General features: G+C 48.4%; 1 protein-coding gene across 2 annotated transcripts in view; it reads right to left on the bottom strand.

The window, feature by feature from the left end:
• Positions 1–17,470, bottom strand: part of Srgn (serglycin) — a 37,381-nt gene extending 19,911 nt beyond the window's left edge. Inside the window, exons 1-2 of one of the 2 annotated variants that reach the window (XM_052744866.1) lie at positions 17,340–17,453; positions 1,983–2,175 (exon numbers count right to left, since the gene is read on the bottom strand). The gene's annotated coding sequence lies outside the window, so the exon portion shown is untranslated. Of the gene's footprint in view, positions 1–1,982; positions 2,176–17,339 lie in introns of both variants that reach the window. The other variant, XM_052744865.1, reaches the window with a different exon arrangement.
• Between the last annotated feature and the right edge of the window lie 378 nt (positions 17,471–17,848).

The following is a 17,848-nucleotide window of genomic DNA, read 5'->3' as shown; positions in this document are numbered from 1 at the left end:
AGGAGGTAGCCTGTCTCTTTGATGGCAGCCAAGGTAGATTTGCGCTTGCTATAGAGCAGGCTAGGCTGGCCTCTTCATCTCTGCCTCAGCCTCCTGGGTGCTAGGATTCGAGATGTGCAGCCCCATGCTCTATTCATAGTAAATTAAAACTTAATGCCCATTAAACGATAAAGGAATGTAAAATCTGGCTACTTCTCTTCTGATTTGTAATTAAATGATGTGTCTTTTGTTGACTCTTCTTTGATTTTAACTGCCCCCCCAACACTTAAGCTTGCGGATGGCCTTAGCACACCTCTGTCCAGCCCCCCCCACCCCCACCCCCAAGACACTGGATAAGTTCTGCCTGAGTAATTGTGGTCTCACACGGTCTAGTCTTGGCTTCAGAGCAGTTGTTGACGTTTTGAGACAGGGTTTCACGTAGCTAATACCAAACTTAAACTGGTATGGAGCCAGCACTGGCCTTGAACTCCTAATCTTCCTGAGTACTGGAAGTACATACCACCTCCCCCAGCTTCATGCCGATTTTATTTCAGTGGTACGGTTTTGAATATCACGAGCTCATTTAGCTATTGATTTTAAAATGTCAACAGTTTCCAGACAAGGTTTTTCTCAAAGAACATATTTTGAGAAGAGCTGCCTCCTACCCCACCCCGGGACTAGGAATGACCTTAGGGTCTCACACACTCTAGGCACGCACTGTTCTACTGAACTATATTCCCAGCCCTACTGACATAAATTTTATAGGACAAAATTACCTATCGTATTAGTCATCTGACAAAACACTCGAGAAGATCCTTCTTTCTCTCATGTGGATGGTTGTATGTGGACACATGTGTGTGCAAGTATTCATGCATGTGTGTGCAGGGTGAGGAGGTTCAAGGTTGACACCAAGTGTCTTCCTTGACTGCTCTTCAGCTTATTCACTGAGGCAGGATCTTTTTTTTTTTTTTTTTGTGGTGGAGGGGGGAAGGGATCCAAGATAAGGTTTCTCTGTGTAGCCCTGGTTATCCTGGAACTCACTCTGTAGACCAGGCTGGCCTCGAACTCATAGAGATCTGCCTGCCTCTGCCTCCCGAGTGCTGGAGTCCAAGGCAAGTACTTTAACCACTGAGCCATCATCTTCTTAGACCCCAGAAAGTTGTTTGTTTTTGTTTTTAAGATTATTTACTTTTGTTTTTTATGTGTATGAGTGTGTGCCTACAAGAATGCATGTATGTACACCGTGTGTGCCTGGTGCCCAAGGAGACCAGAAGAAGGCATCACCAGATCCCTTGGATCTGGAGTTATGGAGAGTTGGAGCCGACATGTAGAGACTGACCCAGCCTCCCCCTCCCCCAAAGCCATTTTGCTAGAATACAAAAAGTTAACTTGCCAGACAGCGGTGGTGCACACCTTTAGTCCCAGCACTCAGGAGGTAGAGGCTGGCGGATCTCTGAGTTCGAGGCCAGCCTGTTCTACAGAGCTAGTTCCAAGATAGCCAGGGCTATACAGAGAAACCCTGTCTCAAAAAAAAAAAAAATGTTAACTTTAAAAAATTCTTTTAGGGGCTGGAGAGATGGCTCAGCAGTTAAAAGCACTGGCCACTCTTCCACAGGAGTTGGGTTCAGTTCCCAGCACCTACATAGTGGCTACAACTGTCTGTAACTCCAGTTCGGGAGATTTGATGCCCACCTCTGGCTTCCACAGACACCAGGCACATATGTGATGCATGTACACGTATGTGGGCCAAACACTCATACACATAAAAATAAATACATTAATTAAAATATTTTAATAGAGAGCAAGCCTTGGATAACCACCCCCGACCCCGGGGCCCAAGGAGAATAAAGAGGTCACGTCAGAGATCAGCTCTCAAAAAACCACCCATAAAACAATTGTGGTTAGGGCCGTGGACACAGCTCAGTGGCAGAGCATGTCAACCTGAGACCGGGGGATTGGCCCTCAGCATAGTAATAATAATAGCTACGATTACTATTATTTACCTCAAGGCAGTGTAGCTGGGAATCACTGTAGCCTGGGAGGCTGAGGAGAAAGAATATTTGGGGGCGAAACAGTCGCGCTCTGTCACAAGTGAAGTGTCCTTTGATTTTGGAACATCCACGGAAGCACTCACGTTAGCTCACAGGGGTAAAAGTGAGGTCCCTTTCATTTCAAGTTTTTCCCAAGGACTTGGAGCTAGGAAAAGGAGACGACGAACTTCAACAAACTCATGAGAGAGATTGCAGGAAAGATGTGAGGCTACATCTTAAAATGACAGATGGGGAGATGAGGAGTGAGGGGGAGGCCCCGTCCTCAGTCAAGCCGGGATTCGACAAGGCACATCCTACCTCAGAGAAGACCAAGGAGGGGTATTTGCCTCAAAGGGCAGTTCTCTAGAGAGAGAGGGTGAGTGTGCTCTCCTTTGGGAGTGGTGGGGATGGGCCGGCAGAAGGTGTCTGTGGAATTTCTAAGTGTATTTTAGTTTCCGAATGCAGAGCCACTCACCCGGAGTAATGTGTACTGAGTGCATCCAGAATGCTGGCACACGCTCACCCCACGCACGGCTGCTACCTTCGGCTAATGAGGTCACTATGAGTTAAGGAACTTGAGTTCACAGGGCTCACTGAAGACTCAGACCCTGAAGAACCCCTTCCGGCAGGTTCCGTTTTAAGCAACACCCCTTCTCAGCTTCCACACCCGACCCCAGATATCTTCCCATCCATTATAATCCCCACCTCACTACCTTAGTGTCTGCTGACATTCAATGAAGGCATGGCCCAGAGTTTGCAGTGTGTGTGTATGTATGTGTGTGTGTACGCACACACAGGAGACATGAGTGTTGGCATACGCGCATGTAAATATGGATGCCACAGCACACTTGTGGAGGTCAGAGGACAAATTTCAGGAGTCAGTTCTCTCCTTCCATCATGTATCCTAGGTATTGAATTCAGGTTGTCAAACTTGGTGGTAAGTTCCTTTACCCACTGACAAAAATGATCATACTCACCAAAGTGACATTTTAGAATATGTTTGCACCATGAAATTACTCAGTTGAGCCAAGTAACACACTATTTCACACACAGTTTTGAAGTGAGATTTTAAAAACCTATTTATTTTCTTAAAATTTTTTTCTTGATTTTTGAGATAAGGTCTTACTCTTTAGCACAGACTGGACCTGAACTTGCAGCAATTCTCCTGCCTCAGACTCCCAGGTGCTCCTGGGATTACAGGCATGAGCAGTCACACCCAGCATATCACATTTTCAAGGGAATAAGCCAATTGACCCCCAAAGGACAATGACTCCACTTACGACCTTTCAACTCTATGATACTATGAACATGGAATGCACTCCCCAGGAACTGAATTTCGAACTCTGAATTCGCTCTTTCTGCGAGCAAGGTATGTGACCCTGTGTTCTCCGGCAGTGAGTGAGCTGTGACTCACAGTGAGCTTACAAGCACAGATGGAAGTGAGGAGACTCACGGCGGCCTGAGGAGTGGCAGGCAGTAAGTTTGTGATGGGTCAGTGGACATCACACTGTAAGTCACAAAGCACCCATGCCTTGTTATTATTGCCAGTGTCATACAGTAGACCTCAAACCCATTCCTCTCCAACTGATACTTTCGTTCAACATTTGCATCTTTTTTTTTTTTTTTTTTTTTTTTTGGTTTTTCGAGACAGGGTTTCTCTGTGTAGTTGTGGTGTCTGTCCTGGATCTCACTCTGCAGACCAGGCTGGCCTCAAACTCACAGAGATCCACCTACCTCTGCCTCCCGAGTGCTGGGATTAAAGGCATGCGCCATCACTGCCCTGCAACATTTGCATCCCCCACCCCCCAGCTGAGGACCGAACCCAGGGCCTTGTGCTTGCTAGGCAAGCTCTCTACCACTGAGCTAAATCCCCAACCCCTAACATTTGCATCTTAATAGAGAATGAGAATCATTGCAAGACTGATGGTGATCATTTTAAAATGTAGTCATCAAGGCAGATTTTAGTGCGGTGGGTCCCATCTGTAATTCAAGCACTTAAAACCTGAGGCAGGAGGATTGTCATGAGTTTGAGACCACCTGCCTATAGTAAAACTCTGTCTCAAAAAACCAACAAAAGGCTGGTCAGTGGTGGTGCACATCTTTAATCCCAGCACTCTGGAGGCAGAGGCAGGTGGATCTCTGAATTTGAGGCCAGCCTGGTCTACAAAATGATTTCTAGGACAGCCAGGGCTACACAGAGAAACCCTGTTTTAAAAAAACAAAACAAGCCGGGCGATGGTGGCGCACGCCTTTAATCCCAGCTCGGGAGGCAGAGCCAGGCGGATCTCTGTGAGTTCGAGGCCAGCCTGGGCTACCAAGTGAGTCCCAGGAAAGGCGCAAAGCTACACAGAGAAACCCTGTCTCGAAAAACCAAAAAAAAAAAAAAAAAAAAAAAAAAATCAAAAAACAAAAACAAAATATCCTCATGCTAAGCCTAGTATCACACACATTTAATTCTACCTCCTGGGAGGCAGAGGCAGGCAGGTCTCTCCGAGTTTGGGGACAGCCTGGGCTACATAGTGAGTTCTAACCTAGCTAGAGACACACAGTCAGACCCTTCTATTAAAAAAAAAAAAATGACAAGACGGGTTGAGGCAGAGGGTTGGGTTAACCAAGGAAGGAAAAGAACATTATGAGTGAATAAGAACTTGCTCAGTGTAGTTTAGTTTAAAACCTCAATCTTCCAGCCTGGTCTACAGAGCAAGTTAGGACAGCCAGGGCTACAGAGACAAACCCTGTCTAGAAAAGACAAAAAACAAACAAACAAACAAAAAACTCAATCATGGAATCATAGAGCTTATGTAGGATCCTCTGCATTTCTTTGTTTGTTTGTTTTTTGTTTTGTTTTGTTTTTTGTTTTTTTTCGAGACAGGGTTTCTCTGTGTAGCCCTGGTTGTCCTGGAAATCTCTTTGTACACCAGGCTGGCCTCAAACTCACAGAGATCCTCCTGCCTCTGCCTCCTGAGTGCTGGGGTTAAAGGCGTGGGCCACCACCACTCCGCTGGCCTCCAACTCACAATGTAGCCAAAGACAACTTTGAAGCCCTGATCCTCCTGCCTCCACCTCTCAAGGGTTGGGCTTACAGGCGTGCATGCCTACACAAAGTCTATGCAAGCTGACGATGAAACCCAGAGCTTCCTGCATGCTGTACCAACTAAACTACATCCCTCTAACCCTTAGGCATCATTTTCATACCTACGACGCAAATGAGGAAACTGAGTCACAAAAATGTTTAAATGCAATTGGGAATTGACGTCTGGCAGTCTGACCCCAGACCTCACAGGGCCCATTTTCGTGGCCCTTGTATGAGCTCTCTTTGTAGGAGGAAGGGATTTTCTTCATCAGTCCTATTTTTCCCAACACGTCCATCTCACCTCTGTCCTGGTAGTGAAAAACCAAACATCTACCTGGCATAAGGGCACACACCTTTAATTCCAGCACTTAGGAGGCAGAGGCAGGCAGATCTCCGTGAGTTCAAGGCCAGCCAGGACTACAAAGTGAGCTCCTGTCTTAAAACAAAACAACAAAGCAAAACCACCACCCTGTCTGTCATGGGCCAGGAGAGCCGGAGAGGAGCTGACCAAAGCATGTGCCATTACAGGGTCACCAGCGGTTCCTGGGTGGGGTCAGAACACACCAGTTTCCCTATTATCCAAAGGTTAAGACATTTGCTAGGTTTTGGGGTTTTGGGGGGGGACAAAGACACCCTCACCCCCAAGTATTTGCACAATACTTTCTAAACCTTCCCAACGGACGGATGACAGCGGCTCGCAGAGAAACCTTCCCACAAGGCAGTCTGTGTGGTGTAGTGGAAAGGGGGCCTTCACACCTAATAAAACTAAATAAATATTAACTTTCAGCCTTAGGATCAACCAAGAGCCTTGTGCAGGCAACGTAAGCCCTCTCCAGGGAGCTTGTTAGGAGCTCCCAGGCCTGGCTCTCACAGGGTTTTTCCTGACCAGAGACTACCTCCTGCCTGTCTTTTCCTCAAACCAAGTCAGATGGCTTTGCTTTTAGTAAAGTTAACAAGTCTCAATACAGGTTAGTGAGAGGGTGAGCTTGCCACCAAGGTCAATGGCCTGAGTTGATCCCTGCTTGGTGGAAGGAGGGGCCAACTCCCACAAGTTTTGCTCTGAAATTACACATATATACACTGTGCGCGCGTGCGCGCGCGCACACACACACACACACACACACACACACACACACACACACACATGCACGAAGTCTCAACATTAGCAGGCTGAGCATAATATCTCACACTTGTGAGGTACACATAGAAGGATCAGGAGTTCTGGGCCATCCTCAGCTACATGGTTTGAGGTTAGCCTAGGCTACATAGTGAAACTCCGTCTCAAGAAAACAAACAAAAAAAACCTCTGAAGTTTCAAGACCTCGTGTGGTGTCATTAGTCCCCTAATCCTAATTACTCAGGAGGCTGAGGGTAGAAGGACTGAGAGTTCAAGGCTTGCCTGGGCTACAGAGTGAGTTCAAAGCCAGGCTGGACAACTTGGGGAGACCTGGTATCTCAAAAGAACAAAGGACTTGGGATATCCTGTGGTAGAGTGCATGACTAACAAGTGTGAGGTCCTATGCTTAATCCCCAGTACACACACACACACACACACACACACACACACACACACCAACACATATGCATGCACACACACATGCACATACATAATACACATATGTACACACATGTACACTCACTCACACACACAAGCACACACAAATGTCCACACACATACATACATATGCACACACGCATGCACATACATGAATACACACACTCACACACACACATGTTTCATTACTAAAAGCAATTACTTTCAAAAGATGCCACACGGGCTGGAGAGATGGCTCAGAGGTTAAGAGCACTGGCTACTTCTCCAGAGGTCCTGAGTTCAAGTCCCAGCAACCACATGGTGGCTCATAACCATCTGTAATGAGATCCAGTTCCCTCTTCCGGCTTGCAGGCAGAACACTGTATACATAGTAAATAAAGAAATCTTAAAAAAAAAAAAAGACGCCTTACATATTGCCTTATTAATGGCACTGTTACGGTCACTAAGGACATCCAAGGTCAACAAACAAGAGGTCAATGAGCAGCCCAATATTTGGAGGCAGGGCCTATATGGCTATCACACAGCCCAGGCTAGCCCAGATCTTCCTGCTCCAGCCTCCCAAATGCTGGGGTTATAGGCTCTGGGCATCTCCTTGCATCCAGACCACTGAGGCCCAGGAGACAACAGGTCATGCGTGCTTGTGAAAGAGCCGGGCTGGGAGCCGTTTCCACAAGCCACATTGGTCTGCTTTCCGTTAGCCCAGGGCTTTGCGCAGAGCTGGTCCAGTAAATCACCCCACCCACAGGGCAGCCACACACAATGAGCATCGTCCTCCCTTCCTCTGGCCCTTTCTCAGAAACCTTATCTTTTGGGTGGCCCCCTTCCTGCTGTTTGTGTTGGATTTTATTTCTTGCAGCCTCTGGCTGCTTCCCAGACGTGGGAGGCTTTATCCGCATCATCCCGACATCCATCTTCACCCCTCACCAGCTTCATACCTTGGTTGAAATTGCACCTTCTTATGGAAGCAGGCCCAGAAACCTCACTAATGCTTTGACCTCACCCACATCCTTCAGGGGAGCCACAGCCCCCCAGCTTTCCTTCTCAGCCTTCCCTACAGCATTAACCCCTCACCTGCCACACCCATAGGATGCCTCGAACACGAAGAAGGAATCTATTGCTCACTGATGTGTTTTCAAAAGCCTAGAAGAGTCCCTGCCTGCAGCAGGTGTTCACAAGCACTAAAATGGTCTAGCCTGTGCTTAATGTCCAGAAATTCATATGCCAGGGGCCTCAGGGCAAGATCAAGGAGACTGTCTCTTACACACACCCCAGAGTGCCTGACATGCAGGCCTCTGGGCTCACAATGAACTCTAATCTGTATAAAGTGTTGGGGGACCTGGGGATATAGCTCGATGGTGAGCACTTGTGTTGTGTGCCTGAGGCTTGGGGTTTGATTCTAACACCCGAGGAGTGTGGATTAGAGACTGCTTTTCCTATTGCAAATGCATGCAAGTGCAGATCAGTTAAATCTTGAGTCTAAACACCTTTTATTTTCAATTATGTTTATATATGTGTGTTTGTGTGTGGGTATGTGCTTGTACATGCAGGAAGAAACCCAGCAGCTGGAGGCACCGAATGCCCTGGAGCTGGAGTTACAGGCGGCTGTGGGTCACTTGATATGGGGGCTAGGATCTGAGCTGGGGTCCTCTGGAAGAGCAGGACATGCTCTTCACTGCTGAACCATAGGTTTTTTCTTCTGCCACATGGGGCCCCGATATCAATCTCAGGTTGTTAGGTTTGGCAGCAGGAACATTTTCTCACTGAGCCATCTTGCCAATACCACACCCCCCACCAACAACCATCTTTAGATTTTTTTTTTTTGTAGTGCCGGGTATCAGACTCTGGGCCTCAGCAGTTAGGCAAGCCCTCTGTCCCTAGCACCCCTAGCTCTTTATACTTCTATTTAACTCCAAAAATTGGACTACAAAGACAATAAAGGTGTGGCATGGCAATGTTCACCTATCATCCCAGTCTCAGAGGATCGCTTCAAGTTCCAGGTCAGCCCAGGGCCATACCCTGTCACACACAAAGCAAGAAAACAGAGCAGGAAAGGAAAGAGAAGCAAAACGACAACCAAAGAGGAAACTCAAATAAACTTCCAAGCAGGTGCAGAAGAGCCCAGTGAGGTTTGTCCGGACCCTGGGTATCCCTGGGCGTGACCTCGCTGCCCAGTCCATAAGCAGTAGGGGGAGCACCCAGCCCAGGGGAAGAAGTCAGGTCCCCCAGCTTCAGAGAAGAATAGTTGGGACTCCAGCTACCACGAGATTGTTTTCAAGCCTCGAAAGGGCATCCCGCCGGCAAGAGAAAATAGGCCGATTATTGAGACAGGAGAATTCAATCCGTTTTTAAAACAAAGCTTTGTTTAGAAGATTAACCAGCAGCAGAATGTAACCAGAGGGGACTTTGGAATTTCTAACTCCAGGAGTAACAGATCTTCCAGAAAGGGAGAAGAGGCCAGGCATGGTTGGTGCCTCCCACTGAACTCCCAGGCTAGGGTGGCGAAGGCAGGACCTGCTTGGCTACATGAGGAATCCGAGGGTAGTCTGGGCCAAATGAAACTCTGTCTTTAAAACAGAAAAGAAAGGAATGGAGTGGGAGTAGAAAAGATACAAAGAAAAGTACTGCCGTTTACACAACCAAGACTTTGACCCTTTTCTAAATTGTGAATTGTAACATTAGAGTCAGACGATCCCTGTGGGACCTGGGGCTTCTGCGGGGACTGCATGGACTCCCTGTGATCTCAGGCCTTTTTGTGTCAGTTTCTCTGCCTTTTTGTTTGTTTGGTTTTGGTTTTTAGAAACAAGGTTTCTCTGTGTAGCCCTGGCTGTCCTGGAATTCACTTTGTAGACCAGGCTGGCCTCAAACTCACAGAGATCCACCTGCTTCAGCCTCCCGAGTGCTGGGATTAAAGGAGTGTTACCACCCACCCCACCCCACTCCTTCTTCTTCTTCTTCTTCTTTTTTTTTTTTTTGGTTTTTCTATCTATTATCTTTTTTAGGAAAGTGAGGACCTATTGGTCCTCAGCCATATCTGCCAGGTTGACCACACATCTCCATGCACTTATGAAGGGGATAGGGTTGAGGCTGACTGACAGGAGGTGGGAAGCTGGAGTATGCCCAGCTCTGTTTTGGAGGCTGGGTGTAATTAAAATCACCCACAGAAAACAAGGGCAGACTCTGTTTATCTTAGCACTTTTCACAGATGAATGCATTTAACTCTCTCTCTCTCTCTCTCTCTCTCTCTCTCTCTCCTCTCCTCTCCTCTCCCTCTCTCTCCCCCACTCTCTCTCTCAAGTCCTCTGAGACAGATAAAGAATAATTTATATCTGAGAGTATAATTTGATCTTTATGGTGATAAAGCCCAGAGGGAGCACGCTAATTCAGGGACTCCCTGAACGGAGAGGAGTCTAGACCTGCCAATCACAGAGCAGCCAGAGCTGGCTTGCTAAAGCCTAATCAGAGAGCTGGGGAGACAGCTCTGTTTGCAAGCACAAAGACACGAGTTTGATCCCCCAAACCCACATTAAAAAAAAAAAAAAAGCCTGGGCTTGGTAACCCATGCTTGCGACTCCAGCATGGGGTAAGTAGAGACAAGCAGGTCCCTGGGGCTCACTGGATGACCGGCCATGCTGAACCTACAGGTTCCAAACCAGTGAGACGCTGGTTCCAAAAATAGTTGGCTAGAGCCTGAGGAACTACACCCACTGCTGCCCTCTGACCTCTGCACACACACACACACACACACACACACACACACACACACACACACACTCACATGGAGGGGGTGGATATCTTATCTGCCACCTCCAAACCCTTCACAACCGGAGCCATCTAGTGAGACACAAACACTTGTGTAGAAATGTCCAGGTAGGCCTCTTAATCCTGCCCGGACAATGCTGTGGGGCTAGGCTATTCTGTCAGCGCCCCGGGATGGCATCTCCTATCCTGCGCTTGTTTGTGTGAAACAGAGATAGGGAAAGTCCTCCGGAGGGTGTGTGACAGAAGCCCCAGAGAGGTCCAAGTCCAGAGATAAGGAGGGCCTTGAGACACCTGACTGCTTCTGTCAGCTCCCCACACCGGGTGATCATTACCTCAGGGCAAACAGGCCAGAAGAAGCTTGGGCCATCCTGCTGCCCTGCCCATGCAGGGGAGACGGGAGCTGGGCTAGCTTTCATGTGTTGGCCCCGTTATCTCATAGATGTCCACGGCCCTCCACCTCACCACGCGACGGCCACACATGAGACCCACCAGAGCAGCCATTCACAACCTGTGGGTCCTGACCGCTTTGGGGGGTCCGACGACCCTTTCAGAGGGGTCACCTATCAGATAGCTTGCATACCAGTTACTAACATTACAGTTCCTAACAGTAGCAAAATGACAGTTATGAAGTAGCAACGAAAATAATTTTATGGTTGGGGGGGGGGGGTGGTCACCACAACGTGAGGAACTGTATTAAAGGGTCATGGCGTTAGGAAGGTTTCGCACCACTGCACCGGAGCATGGACTGTCTGAACCCAGGACAACTCTTTGTGCCTGGCTCTCAGTATGTGCCTGAGGCTCAGACATGGCTGGACCCATGACTACAGACAGTATGAGGACAAAGTGCTTGGAATCTGTCACATGAATGCCCTGAGGAATCTAATGAACTTACCTGAACTCAGTGTCCATTAGCAATTAGCCCCCGCCTCATCCTCACAGCTGTTAGGAGGGTGGAGTTGATTGTCCCTGTTATTTTGAGACAAGGTTTTATGTAGCCCAGGCTGGCCTCAAACTCAGTTACTACACACCTGAGAATAACCATCAACGCACTCCTGAAGCTCCGGCCTCCACCTCCCGAGTGCTGGGATTGCAGGCGTGTTCCCCGACTACCGGTTTATGCAGTGATGGCAATCAAACCCAGGGCCTTCTTGTACGTGGTGGTCAAACCCCAGCTGCACTGCCTCCCAGCCCCTAGAAGAGCTGGCGCGTGGTGCCCTGGCCCATTAGTACCAAGTGACGACAGCTCTCTCCCTGTTAGCACATCTGCAAAGTTGCTAGCCTGTCTCACAGGGCTGTGGGGGTGCCGCATGTACAGTGCTCGCAAGGCAGAGACAGGCAGAGCTCTGTGAGTTCGAGGCCAGCCTGGTCTAAGAAGCAAGTTCCAGAACAGCCAGAGCTGTTACACAGAGAAACCGTGTGTGTGTGTGTGTGTGTGTGTGTGTGTGTGTGTGTGTGTGTGTGTATGTGTATGTGTGTGTGTGTGTGTGTGTGTGTGTGTGTGTGGCAGGGGGCGGGAGAACATCAAAACAAAACTATTTTACTAAGCCCATTTAATTGAAAAGAATTGACTTACATGAAGCCAAGATGATTCTTGGTTCCTGTAATTCTGGTTCATATGCTGGAAATTACAAACTGTTCTCCCTGGGTGGGCTTCCCTAAATTTATTTATTTATTTATTTATTACAGTATTGAGGATGAACATGCTAGGTAAGCAGTCTTACCCCTAGAGATTCTCAATCCTCTCTCTCTCTCTCTCTCTCTCTCTCTCTCTCTCTCTCTCTCTGACTCAGAGATGCCCGTGGAACACCTTCTATATCCATGTCTGTCAGCCAAGCACAGTGGCTCATAGAAATCACTATCCCAGTAGACTTCCAAACTGGGAATGCCAGCAGGCCATTTCAGTTCAATGTGAGCGCACCTTGAAAGACTCATGGACGGGCCCTGCCGCAGGGACTCCAGTCTGTGGGGCCCAAAGAAACTTCATTTGATTTATTCGTTTAGGTTATTGGAAACAGGCTCTCTCTGCACAGTGCTGGCTGTCCTCAAACTCACAGAGATTTGCCTGCCTCTGCTTCTGCCTTTGAGTGTCGGGCGGGATTAAAGGCATGTCCCACCAGGCAGGGCGAAATTTTACATTGTCAGTAGGACAGAGGTGTTTGAGGAAGTCCCAACCGCCAGTAGAGCTGAAACTGCCTCTCCATAAAGAGCAACCTCTGACACCATGGCTGAGGGAACCACCCACCTAGAGGTGAATTCTCTAACTCTACCGGCTGGCCAGGAAATCCAGGCCTCCCAATGCCCACCAGGGCTGTGCCCCGCACAGAGTGGAAAAGGACTTCTGAGAGGTGACCTGTAGTTCTTATTTCCATGTGGAACAATGCTTCCAGTCTCCTCAGATAATAGAAATAAGAGCTTGGGGTGTGGGGGGGGGGGTGGGGAGGATGGGGGGTGGGTGTACCTGTAATCCCAGCATCCTGGAGGCTGGGGCAGGAGGATCATGAGTTTGAAGGTAGCCTGGGCTACATAGTGAGAACTACCTTTAAAAGAGAGTGGGGAGCTGGGCGGTGGTGGCGCACGCCTGTAATCCCAGCACTCAGGAGGCAGAGGCAGGTGGATCTCTGTGAGTTCGAGGCCAGCCTGGTCTACAGAGCTAGTCCAGGACAGGCTCCAAAGCTACACAGAGAAACCCTGTCTCGAAACCCCCCCCCAAAAAAAAGGGAGTGGGGAACCAGGCATAGTGGTGCATGTCTTTGATTCCAGCACTCAGAAGCAAAGGCAGGTGGATCTCTGGGAGTTTGAGGCCAGCCTGGGCTACACAGTGAGACCCTGTCTCAAAAAGGGGGGAGGTATCAAAGGAGGGATGGAGGGAAGAAGAGAAAAAAAAGGAAATAAGAATACACATTCACTTACTCTACTGAAGACTAAAGATTGCCTTGGTAAACCTTTAATCCCAGCACTCAGGAGGCAGAGGAAGGCGGATCTCTGTGAGTTTGAGGCCAGCCTGGTCCTCAGAGAGATTTCCAGGACAACCAGGGCTACATAGAGAAATCCTGTCTCAAACAAAATAAAACAAGAATCTGTTATAGAATTTAAAAAAGGTTACTAGCTAGAAACTTAAACACCTGTGTGTGTGTGTGTGTGTGTGTGTGTGTGTGTGTGTGTGTGTGTGTGTGTGTGTGTGTCTGTGTGTGTGTCTGTGTCTGTGTGAGTTTTCTCTTCCTATGTGTCAAGACCCAGGACTCTCTGTGAACATACGGTGGGGTATACTTAATGGTCAGATTTAATCCGAAAGTTTCCACACACTGAATTCCTCTATTCTTTTTCTCCAAGGGTGGCTTCAGTGTCTTTCAAACTTTGGGGACTTGCCGAAGCATTTATCACACAGGGTCACACTGTGACAGTTTACTGAGCCTTAGGATGCTCTGAGGGAAGGACACTGAACCCCACTCTCTGCTTAGAGTCCTGGAGTCTGTAAATAAGGAGCTCTCTCTAAAGCTTCATCCTGCCTTATCTTTGTTAGATGAGGGATGCAGGAGAAGTCGCTCCAGGTCCATGAACATCAGAAACCCCAGTGAGCCCAAAATACGGTTGTTTCATTGGTTTTGTTTGGTGGGTTTGGGGTTTTTGTTGTTGCTGTTTGAGATAGGGTCTCATTCTAGCCCAGGCTAGCCTGAAATCTCTGTGTAACCCATGCTGGTCTCAAACTGGTGACTATCCTCCTGCCTCAGCTTCTCAAGTGAGGAGATTACAGGTTTGAACCTGGCTTAGAATTGGTGTTTTATACACAAGAATGTCCCTGGGTTCCTGGGGCCCACTACCTGAAGTTAGTCACCCCAAACCTGGCTGCACATCAGAACCCCTTGAGGGACCCTGGGGACAGAACAGACAGGATTCCAGGATAAAGTCACACCTCTTTAATTTGTCCTTCTTTCTCATAGATTTCCTGGTGGTTGGTTGGATTATTTATTTATTTAGGTGCTGGGAACTGAATCTAGAGTCGTAGCAAGTTAGGTAAGAACTCTACCACTGAGCTAGATCTCCTCAGCCCCTTTCTTAAAAACAAACAAACAAAACAAAACTCTGTGTGCCTCTGAGTGGCTGGGATTTCAGGACAAGGACATGTGTGGCTTGCCCGATGGTTCCGATATTAGCCAAGATATTTAGCCAAGGCTCCTCCTTGGACCAGTCAGGAACTAGGCTCCTCCCTCCAGCGTGCTATGCCTCAAACAAGATCGCACAGTGTCTCTTGGCTCCCTACTCCGAGGCTCTCTCCACTCCACCCAGCACACATCATCTCAAGTGTCCATGGTTAGGGTGTTGCATGGGCACCTATTCTCCAGCTCTGGTTCTCACACTTGGTGCACACTGGGATTAAAAGTAACAAAAGGGCCGGGCGGTGGTGGCGCACGCTTTTAATCCCAGCACTCGGGAGGCAGAGCCAGGTGGATCTCTGTGAGTTCGAGGCCAGCCTGGTCTACAGCGCGAGATCCAGGAAAGGTGCAAAAGCTACACAGAGAAACCCTGTCTCGAAAAACCAAAAAAAAAAAAAAAAAAAAAAAAGTAACAAAAGGCCAGGCAGTGGTGGCACACACCTTTAGTCCCAGCACTTGGGAGGCACAGGCAGGCAGATCTCTGTGAGTTCGAGGCCAGCCTGGGCTACAGAGTGAGTTCCAGGACAGACTCCAAAGCTACACAGAGAAATCCTGTCTCAAAAAACCAAAGAGAGAGAGAGAGAGAGAGAGAGAGAGAGAGAGAGAGAGAGAGAGAGAGAGAGAGCTGGGCCTGGCAGCATGTGCTTGGAGGTGGCTCCCTGAGGCTCCCTGGCCGGCCAGCCTGGTCAAATCAGCAAGCTCAGGTTCAGTGACAGACCCTGTCTCTAATACCAAGGCGGAAAACAACATATACAAGCCAGCGTGGTGGCACAGCCCTTTAATCCCAGTACTCAGATGGCAGAGGCAGGTAAATCTCTATGAATTCAAGGCCAGCCTGGTCTATATGTGAGTTCCAGACCGGCCAGAGCTACGTGATGAGACTCTGGCTCAAAACAAAAACCAAACAAACAAACAAAACAAAAGCCACTGGGGATGATGCTCTGGTTGACTTCTGGATTACACACACACCTGCATACATAAACATGTACACGCACCATAAAGGATGCAAGCATTTTTTTCTGAAGTGGGTATAAGAAATGTCTTGGGTATTAGAAATGTGTTTCCAATGGCGTACTACTCAGCAGAGAAAAACAATGACAGCATGAAATTTGCAGGCAAATGGATGGAACTAGAAAATATCATCCTGAGTGAGGTAACCCAGACCCAGAAGGACAAACATGGTATGTACTCACTCATAAGTGGATTCTAGATATAAAGCAAAGGACAATCAGACTGCAACCCACAGATCCAGGGAGGCTATATAGCAGGGGGGACCCTAGGATGACTGTGGCTTATAATAAGTTTTGGTTTTACTCAAATAAATAAATAAATAAATAAATAAATAAATAAATAAATAAAAGGTGTGCCACAAAAAAAAAAGAAATGTGTTTCTTATATAGTTTCATTCCAATTCTACCTCAAAAAAAATCAATCTTTCTTCTCTCTCTCTCTCTCTCTCTCTCTCTCTCTCTCTCTCTCTCTCTCTCTCTCTCATACCCAGTGAGTTCCCATACCCCTTACTGGTAAGTGAATTCTGTGGCTACATGACAATCAATGTTTGTCTCAATCCAAAACAAACTGCATTTTTTGTTTCTTGAGATGGGGGTCTCATGTAACCAAGGCTGGTCTCAAGTTCGATATGTAACAGAGGTTGGCCTTGGACTCCTGATCTGCCTGCTTCTGCCTCTCAAGTGCTGGGATTCCTACACCACCACATTTCGGGTTTTGTTTTGCTTTGCTTTGTTTGATCCAGGGCCTCACTCTGTGGCTCATGCTGGCCTGGAACTTACTCTGTAACCCAGAGCGGCCTGGAACTGGAGGTGAGTCCACCCTGCCTAATCCAGTGCTGCCTCTTGGACACTCCAGTGGACCAAGTGACATTTCCCCCCTACTCCCCCCGCCCCGACCCCTCCACCCCCACCCCCTCACCCCTCACTCCCAACCAGGTTTGTCACAAAATGTCTAGGAGAAGGAATGGATAGACCGACAGTACTCAAAACGGACTGGCCTCCTCGTGAGATGAGGACACCGAGGCTCTGGAAGTGGGGCGTCTCACTGGCCCAGACCATGCCATTAGCAAGGGGAGAGCCAGGGCCCGAGCCGAGCTGTCTACAAAGACAGCGCTCTTTAGTTTGATAGCAATCAAGATTCTGATCCAGGCCCCCAGACTCCAAGTCAGAGACTCTTTCTACCATCAGCAAAGGGAGATGTTCCCGGAGCACTGTGAAAGTCACAGCCAGGGTCTCCTCAGCAGAAGGAAACCGCAGTGAAAGAGAACAGCCTGGACCAGGCGGTGGTGGCGCACGCCTTTAATCCCAGCACTGGGGAGGCAGAGCCAGGCGGGTCTCTGTGAGTTCGAGGCCAGCGTGGGCTACAGAGTGACTTCCAGGATAGGCAGAGCTACACAGAGAAACCCTGTCTCAAAAAACTGGAGAGGGAGAGAGAGAGAGAGAGGGAGAGAACAGCCTGGAACACAGACTAACAATGCATGGAGTGAAACCTCCAGACTGCCTCCAGTCCCTCAATGTCCTCCAACCTCAGCCCCTCAGCCCATATGGCCTGGAGTCCAACTCTTCCATTCTGCATTTCTTTCTCAATGTGGTATAGCCATGGGTGTGTCTAAGGCAAACCAACTGAGATCTGAAGCACAGAGGCCTCGTACCTGGTCATGTCTTCTTTGTAAAGAAAAAATGGACCTAATTTTCCCCTAAACCAAGCCACCACCCCCCCCCAGGAGAATCACCAGGTTACATTCAGAAAAGACAGGACAGTTCATGCCTCCGGCCACTCACCTGTCTCCGAGCCCTGTGCCTGGCCTTCCTGGGCGGCACTGACAGGAGGAAGGTCTGCTGAGATTCTCTTCCCCGGGAGACCTTAAGTTGCCTGCCACTTGGCACAGTTGGAATAGAGAAAGCTTAATGAAGAGTCTTTTACATACAATGGGACTGTCTTCCCGTCAGCTGACCCTCTGATCCAACAGAGGGGCTCAGAGATTATGTCTCAAGGCTCACCCAACCTCCGGTGGGGGGGCGGGTTCAGTGGGAAGTCAGGCAACAGATCCAAGGTCCCACTCCTCTGCGGGCTGGGATTTATTTCTTGTGTTTGGGACTTGGTGTTTTAAAGTAGTCTGGCAGCTTCCGAGTGCAGCTTGTTGCACTTGCCTGTGTTAAAAGAGGAAATTGATTCAATCTTAGCACCACAAACAAATAAAAACACAAAAGTAGTGTTACCAAACATAAGTAGGGTGTAATTTAATTCCTTGTTGTTGTTGTTGTTTGTTTGTTTGTTTTTCTAGACAGGG

This window comes from Peromyscus californicus, unplaced genomic scaffold, assembly GCF_007827085.1.
Source record: "Peromyscus californicus insignis strain IS unplaced genomic scaffold, ASM782708v3 Scaffold_19__1_contigs__length_69161282, whole genome shotgun sequence".
NCBI classification, from domain to species: domain Eukaryota; kingdom Metazoa; phylum Chordata; class Mammalia; order Rodentia; family Cricetidae; genus Peromyscus; species Peromyscus californicus.
Note: the sequence above shows the minus strand (reverse complement) of the source record. Positions and strands in the feature narration are given on the sequence as shown.